This window comes from Pseudophryne corroboree, chromosome 1 (assembly GCF_028390025.1).
Source record: "Pseudophryne corroboree isolate aPseCor3 chromosome 1, aPseCor3.hap2, whole genome shotgun sequence".
Classification (NCBI taxonomy): Eukaryota; Metazoa; Chordata; class Amphibia; order Anura; family Myobatrachidae; genus Pseudophryne; species Pseudophryne corroboree.
In genome coordinates this window covers 939991891-940004204 of record NC_086444.1, presented here as the reverse complement: position 1 = coordinate 940004204, position 12314 = coordinate 939991891, and the positions used below count along the sequence as shown (strand labels likewise).

At 47.2% G+C, this 12314-nt stretch overlaps 1 protein-coding gene across 1 annotated transcript in view; it reads left to right on the top strand.

Annotated features, from left to right (window-relative positions):
• Nucleotides 1-1654: 1654 nt before the first annotated feature.
• Nucleotides 1655-12314, top strand: part of CLGN (calmegin) — a 144694-nt gene continuing 134034 nt past the window's right edge. The window contains exon 1 of the mRNA XM_063920376.1: nucleotides 1655-1923. The gene's annotated coding sequence lies outside the window, so the exon portion shown is untranslated. The remainder of the gene's footprint in view (nucleotides 1924-12314) is intronic.

The window sequence follows — 12314 nt, the reverse complement described above, 5'->3', positions numbered from 1 at the left end:
CCAATCTGTTATGTAAGGAGCTTACATTATCATTTAACACCTTCCACATATCCATTCAATCAGGTGTCGGCCCCGTCGGGGGCGACACCACATCTATTTGCACTTGTTCTGCCTCCACGTATCCTTCCTCATCAAACATGTCGACACAGGCGTACCGACACACCGCACACATACAGGGAACGCTCTGACTGAGGACAGGACCCCACAAAGGCTTTTGGGGAGACAGAGAAAGAGTATGTCAGCACACACCCCAGCGCTATATAACCCAGGGATTACACTGTACCTTAGTGTTTACCCAGTAGCTGCTGTTTTAATATATATATCTCTGCGCCTAAATTTATGTGCCCCCCTCTCTTTTTTACCCTCTATTGCACCTGTATACTGCAGGGGAGAGCTTGGGGAGCGTCCTTCCAGCGGAGCTGTGAAGAGAAAATGGCGCTGGTGTGCTGAGGAAGAAGGCCCCGCCCCCTCAGCGGCGGGCTTCTGTCCCGCTTCTCATGTGTAAAAATGGCGGGGGCTCGCACATATATACAGTGCCTGACTGTATATATGTATACTTTTGCCATCAGGTATCTTAATTGCTGCCCAGGGCGCCCCCCCCCCCCCCCCTGCGCCCTGCACCCTACAGTGACCGGAGTGTGTGGGTGTGCTGCGGGAGCAATAACGCACAGCTGCAGTGCTGTGCGCTACCTTAAGTGAAGACAGGAGTCTTCTGCCGCCGATTTCGATGTCTTCTTGCTTCTGCTGCACTTCTGGCTCTGCGAGGGGGACGGCGGCTCCGGGAACGGACGATCAAGGTTAGGTACCTGTGTTCGATCCCTCTGGAGCTAATGGTGTCCAGTAGCCTAAGAAGCGCAACTTAGCTGCAGTGAGTAGGTTTGCTTCTCTCCCCTCAGTCCCACGTAGCAGAGAGTCTGTTGCCAGCAGAAGCTCTCTGAAAATAAAAAACCTTCTTTTCTAGCAAGCTCAGGAGAGCCCACTAGGAGCACCCAGCTCTGGCCGGGCACAGATTCTAACTGAGGTCTGGAGGAGGGGCATAGAGGGAGTAGCCACTGCACACCAGATAGTACTGAATCTTTCTTTAGAGTGCCCAGTCTCCTGCGGAGACCGTCTTATTCCCCATGGTCCTTACGGAGTCCCCAGCATCCACTAGGACGTTAGAGAAATCGCATGCGATATATCATATGGCATACAATGGTAGCATAAAATATATCTGATAGGCTGGATTAGAGGACTGCCGCTGATGGGAGTGTCCTGGAGAATGCAAGTCAAACTTGTGCGATACATCGCATGCGATATATTACATGCACAAGAAGAACACCATTTTCCATCCGATTCCATGCGATAAATCAATCATATAGCACTAGCGATCTAGGGGATCCGATCCGACACTCACTGGACCGCGCATCAGATCGGATCGAAAACACATACGATTTCATACGATATATCGGGCCGAAAGGTCGGAATCGCATGAAATCGTGCAAAATCGTTGTAGTGTATGGGGCCCTTAAAACAAACGTGATTGGTTGGCTGAATCACGTTTACTAGTACATAATTCCCCTGGTGTTCTACTGCATAATTAAAATCAAGTATTTAAGGCAAGTGATCCAATGCAATAATTCACTTCCCTGAAGAACTGCTTATTGCTGGGCATTAAAGTCACAGACACGCATGCAGCCAGTGACACATGTAACCCCTCAGCATCAGCAGCAGGCCAGGCGGCACTGGCAGCCAGTGTGCAACATTTCCCTCCTCCTGCACAAGCACCATCCCCACCCCGCCCAGGCAGACACTGAGGAGGAGGATTAGATGATGAGGAGATCTCCCGGCAGCACCGGATTGCTCGTCACAGGTTACAGTCCTTCATCATCATCATCCTAACCACTGGAACCCCGAGCGGCTCAGCCCCGATCTCCCCCCGCAGTGAGTATACACTATACGGCAGCACCTGATGCCATGACCGGTCCCCAGCAGCAGTATCCTCCCACTGTGACCGTCTCCCCGGCAGCAGCAGCGGCAGAGGGACCATTGCCTTGCGCTACCTGCTGACTGTCCCTGTCTCTGGCCGGTGCTCTCACAGTGTGTACCTCTCGCTAGTGCATGATATGATGTTCCCACCCACTGCCATGTCCTGATGCTTTATCTGCCTCAGTGCTGGCAATGTACAGGATGCTGGCTCCCTGTGTATAGACACAGTACTTTACATCGGCCTCCTAGGTGTATTTATTATCCATATAGTAATTGCTATAGGAGAATGTGCATGTTTTCCAAACAATAACTAGTTAATAACTGAACCATTTTATCACAGTTATCTTCCATAACCTGAATGGACTTTTATCTTAATGTATGATTGCCGGCACCTGTGTTGAACAGGTTAATGGATAAGAAAGGTGTTTCAGCACAGGTGTCGGCAATCATACATGAAGAGGGAAGTCCAGAAGCAGAGCATTCTGTCCCTCCTGGAGAGGGTCATGTTGGGAGGTATGTAATAGTTCTATACGATAATGTGATTTTCCTAATGTCGCCGTGCTGTTGGTGGCTTCCATTACTTGCCGTCCTCCCCCCTGCTGAGAGACTAATGGGCTATATTTATGAAATAGCAGCTTGCTTTATATACATAGCCCTATAGTATATATGTCAGGCACTTGTGTGATGCTTTCATGTTGCTGCTTCAATAGGACAGCTAAAATATAAACTGTATTAAAATACATTTCACCATTGTCCTAGTACTGTTAAAACCAAGGATACCTGAGAATACGTTTTCATTATAAGGTAGGACCATGTTAACACTGATGATGTGTCGACATGGTAACAATGTTGTGTGGCTGTTCCGAGGGCTAAGTACCCTAAACCTAACCCTAATGGTAACCATAAGCCTAAACCTAACCAGCAGCTGCTGTAGATGTTCCAGAGTTTGCGTCTTTATTCACATTTTGTGGTAATGTTGCAAAATGGGTTGCAGCGGTAAGTGTGTCACTAACCCTTAGTTATGTCATAATTTTGCAAATTGGAAGCATTTCACTTGTCAACACTGTGATGATGTGACATTTTGCAGGTGATGACATGTTAACTGTCTACATTTCAACAATGTTAATATAATAACAGTTGACATTGTGACTATCTGCATGCTGACTGCATTCCACGTAGGGAATTTTTACGCACGTTTTAATTTGCTCTGTGAATGTTTCCAGCACTGTTCATTTGCCCGAGACATACACCGCCTGCATCTAACGCACAGGTGTCCAGGCTAGTAAACGTACCACAGTAAAGCACCCATGTGCGTTAACTTACTCAGAGGACATAGTTGTGGGGGGAATTAATGTGCGCTTTAGGGGTTTTGGCTGAAATGCCACCGGGCGGGATGTCGGCGGTCAGAATACCGACCGTGGCATCCCGCTGTTTAGAATCCCGTCAGGAGTTGTGATGCAGCTACCCCTCACCCCCTAGCTCCCTAACCATAACCAGCTGTGTAGCCAAAACTTTGGGGGCCCCATAGCAACATTTTGAAGGGGCCCCTGTCCCAATGCTTCTATAGAGACACTTCTGCGCAGCAGTATTTAATTGTATGCCCCATAATAGTGCCTTGGTTTATTTTCTGAGACATAGTAGAGCCATAGTTAATTTTATGCCACATAGTAGTGCCCTAGTTTATTTTATGAACCATAGAAGTGCCCTAGTTCACATTATGTCACATTGTAGGGCTGCCAGTACACATTATGCCAGTACACATTACTATTACACAGTACCCCCAATTCACATTATGGCATATAGGGGGATATTCAATTGTTTTAAAAGTCGGTTGGGTGTCTGTTTTATCCTGTCTATTAGATAGGAAAAAACAGACACCCAACTGACTTTTCAAACAATTGAATACCCCCATAGTGTCCCCAGTTCATAGTTTGCCACATTATAATACCCTCCAGTTCAATTTATACCAAATTACAATGATCATGACCAGGGGCATAACTAGATATATTGTAGGCCCCAAGGCAAAAGTTGTAAAGGCCATTATGTATCTACTAATGGTGAAAAATGTATGTCACACATGTAACTGTGACAGGGAAGGTGGGCCTCTCTCAGCTCTGGACCCCATAGCAGCTGCACTGCCTTCACCTATGGTAGCTACGCCCATGACCATAACCCTCATTTACTGCAGCCTAAACCTAACCCTTCCCGGTGGTGCCTAAACCTAACCTTCCCTTCCTCGCAGCCTAAATCTTACCCCAGCCCTCACCGCAGCCTAACCCTAACCCTCCCCAGGGGTGCCTAAATCTAACCTGCCCGCCACCCCCACCCCCTTTCCCCACCGCAGCCTAAACCTATCCTCCCTTTCCCCAGCGTCTTCCCTCTCCGGCGGCCCTGCAGTCACTTAATCGGGATATAGGCTGTCGGGATGTTGACCCCAACATTTTGATCCTGTTTGGGATGCCGGCGCCGACATTCTCATCAATGTTGAGATTCTGGAGTCAGTATTTCGACAGCCTGCTTGCGGCCTCTACAGAACAGAGCTGTAAGTCTCATTTATTCCTAGTTCTAACACTCACAGGCTGTTTGATAGCAACAAACATGATTCAGGCAAACTATATATTTATAAATAAGTACTGTTGAATGCAAGATAGCGTAAAAGTCACTGCACAGCAAATACACAATATTATTTGTAACATCTGAAGTTGTCTACTGTAAATGGAGAGCCTCACATGTATGTTTTGAGTGGGCCTACTTGTCTTTTATGTTTTGTTGTCAATTAAAAATAACATTAGTAGTTTTTCGTTCAGTGAGTGAAGTATGAATGTGCAAAGGGTGCACCTGTATTATTCCAACCTCTCTTTAGAAAACATGCTGGTGTTCTTGATTGCACAAACCCCCAAGGTGAGTTACTGCTGCTGGGCAACGTTCAATAAATACCCAGATGGAAACTAGGCAAGGTTTCTGTAGTTAATATTGGTCTTCCATTAAATGGAGAATAGAGTAGATTATATTGTATTTCTCTGTTCATTCATAAACATGAGAGACACAAAGTCATTTCTATTTGAGGTATATGCTTCATACAATTTTCAATGTTACCATTTATACTTTTTTGCATGGTATAAAGCTTTATTTTTAATGTATTGCTCTCTTACAGTTTTTCCATTGGTATAAATCTTGAGTATCCGGTCTCTAGGTCGACCACACGTAGGTCGACAGTCATTAGGTCGACCACTATTGGTCGACATGCATTAGGTCGACATGGTCACCAGGTCGACATGTACTGTTTAATTTTTTATTTTTTTTAATACATTACGATCCACGTGGACTACAATTGGGAACAGTAACCGCGTGCAGCGAGGCACCGTGCCCGAAGCATGGCGTGCTATGCGAGGGGGCACGGTGAACTAATTGGGGTTCACGGTCGCTCGGCGAAGAAAACGACACCAACAAAATGAAAAAACAACAACACTCATGTCGATCTTTTGTCATATCGGCCTTGCTCATGTCGACATATTTTAGGTGTCAACTTAGTCACCATTGACCAATAGTGGTCAACCTAGTGACTGTTGACCTAAGTGTGGTCAACCCTATGAACCACACTCAGAACTTGGTACTGTGGATGCAGCTTATATGAATAGTATTTTGCGTAGGTAAAGCAAGCCCAGTGCACATACAGTATGCTATTATACAGAGATTAATATATACACTGTAGGCTGTATCCTATTAGAGGTGGTCTGTTTTCTGCGTATCAAACTGTCCGGATATCGCGATGTTTGACCGATGGTCATCATCACGGTGTCCGATTTGATCGACCGAAAACAGACCTGCGATCGTGTGATAACTCATGGGATCTGTGATAAGCTCCTGATCCCATGTGTTATCGTGGCTCCAGCAGACCACGTATCACGGATTATGCTTCGGGTGCCTGAACAGATGTTCCTTATAATTCTGTCCTCCCTACATTGTGGCAGTTCTACAGAAATGACAGATGTTTTTATCAGGATGACAATTCTAACTGTCATGTTTCCAGGACGATGCTAGACTGGTATACAGAAAATTCGGTAACCCGGATGGACTGGCCAGCTCAGAGTCCAGACTCTAACTCCACTGAAGACCTCTGGGATGAATTTGAGCGACGGGTGCGTTCTAGGCCAACTCAATCTTTTTCAGTGTCACAGTTGGTCACTGTACTTAAGGCAGAATGGCAAAACATACCGCCTGCTGTCCAGGAACTTGTTGACACTGCCACTGCACGTGGCGGACCTACAAATAAAATCTCGTTGATCTATTTGCTGTCAGTGTCCAATCACTTTTGTCTACATAGTTTATCATAGCACATCACAAAATGGTTCTACAGTAGTATCATTAAGTAGTATATAATGATATTAGTTGTAAGTGAGTTACAGACATTTAGCTCAATATTCTAGTAGGATTAGCCCTAGGGCAATGATGTCACTGAATAATGCATAGAAAACCAGACTGCTAGTGTAGTCAGTAAAACATATGGGGGGATATTCAATTCTTTGAAAAGTCGGTTGGGTGTCTGTTTTTTCCTGTCTATTAGATAGGAAAAAACAGACACCCAACTGACTTTTCAAACAATTGAATACCGCCCATGGTATTTGATTTGTGATGCTATGGAATAATATGCAACAATAGCCAACATAATTTGTAAAAAGGCAAAGTGTTTAGTCCTTAGGATGGTACATTTTGGCACAAGTGACTTTGTAGGTTGATGATCCACTGTAGACAACTGCTGTGATCACAGCTTTTAGCTCCCTAGACACTGTGGACTAGATGGTAGGCTGAACATACCCCTGTTTCGGAGCACATCTTGTGTGTATCACGCTGGCACTGAGCGCACACAAGCACGGGCGATGCTGAGTGGTACACATTTCTATCACCTCTACACTTATAACTGAGTAGACTTAATTGGACTGTAATTGGCCGTCCTTACATAGGGTTAAATGGAGACCCGTCGTCCTGATTCATAGCCGCACGCAATGCAATGTTCACATGTTTAAAGCAATTATTTGCAGCTGCGCATTCACACAGAAACTTTGGAAAAGTGACGCATGCATTACACAGAGTGTATGCACAAAGGTGCTGTTGTGATCGAATAGAAATGTGTCGGAAAACTGATGGGCAGTGACTGTGAGGTGACTACTAGTACATGCAATAATGGTCTGTTCAGTGAGCGTGTTATGGATGTGCCGTGGGTGTGGCAATGCAAGTGGCTTCATTCCAGGTCACACAGCTCAAAACGGCCGGATGTCGCGATGGTTGACTGATGGTCATTATCACGGTGTCCGATAATCATCCCTTTTTGCAACTTGGATAAATCTCCCCTTGTACCCATGACAGCAAAGAGTGGTGTGTGTGCAGACGGCCTATCGCACACCTTATACTGTATACCCACCAAGCCAGCGCACAACATATGACGTACTTCATGGGCTACGCGCTGCCAACGTCAAATGTAGGAGGTGGTCATGATGATGTGACTCGACCGTGTATTTTCAAAATCAGTTATTATACACCACTTATTCCACATTACATAAAGTTTTGATCCTATTACCCAGACATTGTGCCTTGCGGATTCGGTCAAGTTCACATTGGTCAGGATCCCAGCTGCCGAAATGTCGACACCGGGATCCCGACACTACTCAGAATGCCAACACTAGCATCCCAAATAGCATCACCTCTGCCCGGTGCTGGAATCCCGAACGTAAGCTGGGGGTGGGGGGATAGGTTTAGGCTGCGGGGGGAGGTCTAGGCTGTGGGGATGGTCGCTAGGTTTAGGCTACGGGAAGGGGGGGTTAGGTTCAGGCACCACTACGGAGGGTTTGGGTTAGGCTACGGGGTGGAGAGGAAGGTTAGGGTTAGGCTGCGGGAAGGGATGTTTAGGGTAAAGGGGCCATGTGTATACTTACCTTCCCCTGTCAGGATTCTGATCGTCATGGTGCCGCAGTCAGTATTGCATGGCTATGATGACGCCCAGGAGTGCAATCCAGTTTTTGGGAGCCTCTCGGCCTTTCTGGGGGAGAGGGCAAGTATGATTTATGTGATGTAATGATTAGTCATGGTGTAAAATTGCTGCACAATACATGTGCACAGCTCAAGTCTATATTTAGATTTCCTTGTATTCTTAACTTTCCACCAGTTTCACTTGCAGAGACGGATCGGGGACATGTAGTGCAACACTGTAAGTGTGTGCGGACACAAGCTAAACACATCCTTTTAGGATGCATCTTACTTTTAATTATATAGCTATTGCAATAAATTATCTTCAAGGCATGCATTGTGCACATACTGTACGTAAACGGTGTGAAAGTTTTAGATTAGATGATAATTATTGCTGTATCTTAAACCCTGCCAACCAAATGTAGCCCACAGGGAAACACCACAAACAGCCACCAGTCAGGGAGGTGTAGAGCTATGGAGAAAAGGTTATGTACCAAAATATTTGGTTTTGGGGCTTCCTGATTTGCCTTTATTAAGAGATCATGGATGTACATGTTAGGTAACTTCATCTATTGTGGGGTTGCTGTGTCAAGTAGAAAAAAGAGTCGAGAATGAACAAGTGGAAAAGTTGCCCAAAGCAACCACTCAACATCTGCCTATCATTTTATAGAATGTACTTGATAAATGCTTCCTCAGAGCTGATTGGTTACTGTGGACAACTGCTCCACTCTTTTCACTGTTTGGTACATCAACCCCTGTGTATCTCTGCATCAGAACATTCACACACCAACAATGTACTCTCAGGAGCCCTTTGCCACCTAGAGAGAAAAGTCATTTGTGATCAACATCAATTAGCCATGTATAAACTTTGGCTGCTGATGTCGGTAATACTCTGCCACTAATTATAGCAACAATAATAAGCAGAAGTACCGTGAGCTGTTCCCGAAATATCCAGTGGGAGTAACCCATTCATATACTACTCTTGTTTTTTGGGAATGATCAAAGAGCTTTATATTATGTGTTTTTTATATATATATATATATAAATCTGCTGCAAACGGATCGGCACTCACCTAGCTGGTGATGTCATGCTCCGGTGCCATCTGGAAAATCATTTTAACCAACAAAACTGCTACATACAGCGGCACTCGGAGACTTAGTAAAGTTGCAAAAGGTGCTTTTACTGGATCATAGTTACAATTTGCATTCCAACGTTTCGGGGCGTAAACCACCCCTTTGTCAAGGTGAGCAAACAAAAGTTTGCTCACCTTGACAAAGGGGTGGTTTACGCCCCGAAACGTTGGAATGCAGTTTTGTTGATATATATATATATATATATATATATATATATATATATATATATATATATTAATATATTAGTTGGAAATGTCCCGGCACTCCTCTTTAAATGAATGGGTGCTGCGGTGCCCTCCCAGAGGGGTTAATCCTCAACAGGGCCGGCTCCAGGCATGTTCGACTGGAGCGGCCGCGCGGGGCGCCACTCTTATAGGGCGCCGCACGCTGCGGCCGCCATATTCCTGCCTGGAGCCAGCCTTCAAACTGTGTGTGTGTGCGCAGCGCGCTGTGCGGCGCCGGCGTCTGACGTTAGACGCCGGCGCCGCGCAGCGCAGACGGAATCGTTCATCCGTCCAGCCGCCCGCCCGCCTGCCTGCCCCCACAGCAGTACTCCCCCTCCCGGCTCCCAGCACCGCAGTCTGCAGTGACAATGCCATGTAAGTTAAAATCTGCACTGTGGGGGCATTATATATCTGGCACGCACTGTGGGGGCATAGCTGCACTGTGGGGGCATTATGTTTCTTGCACTGTGGGGGCATATCTGCACTGTGGGGGCATTATGTATCTGCCACTGTGGGGGCATATCTGCACTGTGGGGGCATTATGTATCTGGCACTGTGGGGGCATATCTGCACTGTGGGGGCATTATATATCTGGCACTGTGGGGGCATATCTGCACTGTCGGGGCATTATATATCTGGCACTGTGGGGGCATATCTGCACTGTGGGGGCATTATGTATCTGGCACTGTGGGGGCATATCTGCACTGTGGGGGCATCATATATCTGGCACTGTGGGGGCATATCTGCACTGTGGGGGCATTATATATCTGGCACTGTGGGGGCATATCTGCACTGTGGGGGCATTATATATCTGGCACTGTGGGGGCATATCTGCACTGTGGGGGCATTATGTATCTGGCACTGTGGGGGCATATCTGCACTGTGGGGGCATTATGTATCTGGCACTGTGGGGGCATATCTGCACTGTGGGGGCATTATATATCTGGCACTGTGGGGGCATATCTGCACTGTGGGGGCATTATATATCTGGCACTGTGGGGGCATAGCTGCACTGTGGGGGCATTATGTTTCTTGCACTGTGGGGGCATATCTGCACTGTGGGGGCATTATGTATCTGGCACTGTGGGGACATATCTGCACTGTGGGGGCATTATGTATCTGGCACTGTGGGGGCATTATATATCTGGCACTGTGGGGGCATATCTGCACTGTGGGGGCATTATGTTTCTTGCACTGTGGGGGCATATCTGCACTGTGGGGGCATTATGTATCTGGCACTGTGGGGGCATATCTGCACTGTGGGGGCATTATGTATCTGGCCCTGTGGGGGCATATCTGGCACTGTGCGGGCATTTTTATATATGGCACAGTGGGGACATATCTGGCACTGTGTGGGCATTTTTATATCTGGCACTGTGTGGGCACTTATGTATCTGGCACTGCGGGGGCATCATGTATCTGGCACTGTGGGGGGCATATCTGCACTGTGGAGGCACTTATGTATCTGGCACTTTGGGGGCATTTATGTATCTGAACTGTGGGTGCATATCTGGCACTGTGTGGCCATTTATGTAGCTGGCACTGCTGGGGGGCATGTCACGTGTAGCTGGCACTGCTAGGTGGGGCATGTCGCGTGTAGCTGGCACTGCTGGGGGGGGCATGTCGCGTGTAGCTGGCACTGCTGTGGGGCATGTCGCGTGTAGCTGGCACTGCTGGGGGGCATGTCACGTGTAGCTGGCACTGCTGGGGGGCATGTCATGTAGTGTTCCCGCTAGGCGTCTGTGGCTAGGCAATGTGTCTCAGTGCTGTGCCTGGCGCAAAGTGTATAGGAGGTTCTACCTGGTGCAGTGTGTATTAGCTGCACTACTGTGTGGTGTAATGCAAATTGCCACTATTATGTGGCCACGTACCTTCCCCACGAAGTAACTACCCTTAATTTTTGCTGCGCGCCTTCGGCGCGCACTGTCCATGCTTTGACATATAGGTGTGGGAACAACAAGCAGTATGTACATCATTTTGCCCTCCTAACTTAAAAATGTGCCCTCCCTGTGATCAGCACCATGCCCTAAAAAGTGAACACTATCCTGTGTAGCTGGCACTGCTGGGGGGCATGTCATGTGTAGCTGGCACTGCTGCGGGGCATGTCATGTGTAGCTGGCACTGCTGCGGGGCATGTCATGTGTAGCTGGCACTGCTGGGAGGCATGTCATGTCTATCTGGCACTGCTGGGAGGCATGTCATGTCTATCTGGCACTGCACATTATGTGTATCTGGCACTATACTGGAGACATTGTGTGTAAGGAACACTACTGTGGCTATGTGTAAGGATGCTAATTGTGTGAAAATATTTTTACAGTTTGATGATATGAAGTTACGAGTCCACGCCCACTTTTCCAGAGGCCACACCCACTTTTCCGGGAGCGAGCGCGCCTTCGGCGCGCACATGGGGGGGGGGGGGGGGGGGGGGCGCTTTTACATTTTCTCGCTCAGGGTGCTAGTAGGCCTGGAGCCGGCCCTGATCCTCAATGTATAGCGTATAAAACAGGCAGCACTCAAACAGTCTTCATGCAAAGTATTAGTTGGTCAGTTTTAATATACTGACAGGTTGAAGCCCTGAGGACGGTGGTAATCCCCGAAACATGTCGGTATATTGAAACTGACCAACTAATACTTTGCATGAAGACTGTTTGAGTGCTCTTTTCTACGCTATATATATATATATATATATATATATATATATACTTTGAAAAAGTCACGTGATTCCGTCAGTCTCCGCCCACTTTGTGAAGCTGCAGCAGTGTTCTTCAGTAACATACAGGTGTACGGCGCAGCAGAGCGGGAGCCGCTACGGGACTCTGCCATCTGTCCCCCTTCTGTGGAGCAACTTACAGCCGGTGATACGAGAGGCACCCCCCGTGGACACTACAAATATCCGAGGACGCTCGGTTACCGGGGGTAGGACCACACCGTGATTTCCACTAGGGAGGTAATCGGACATTTTGTACATGCTGATAACAGCCGCTATACCTTTATTACTTCAGCGTGTAACAGTTACCACCTTGACTGA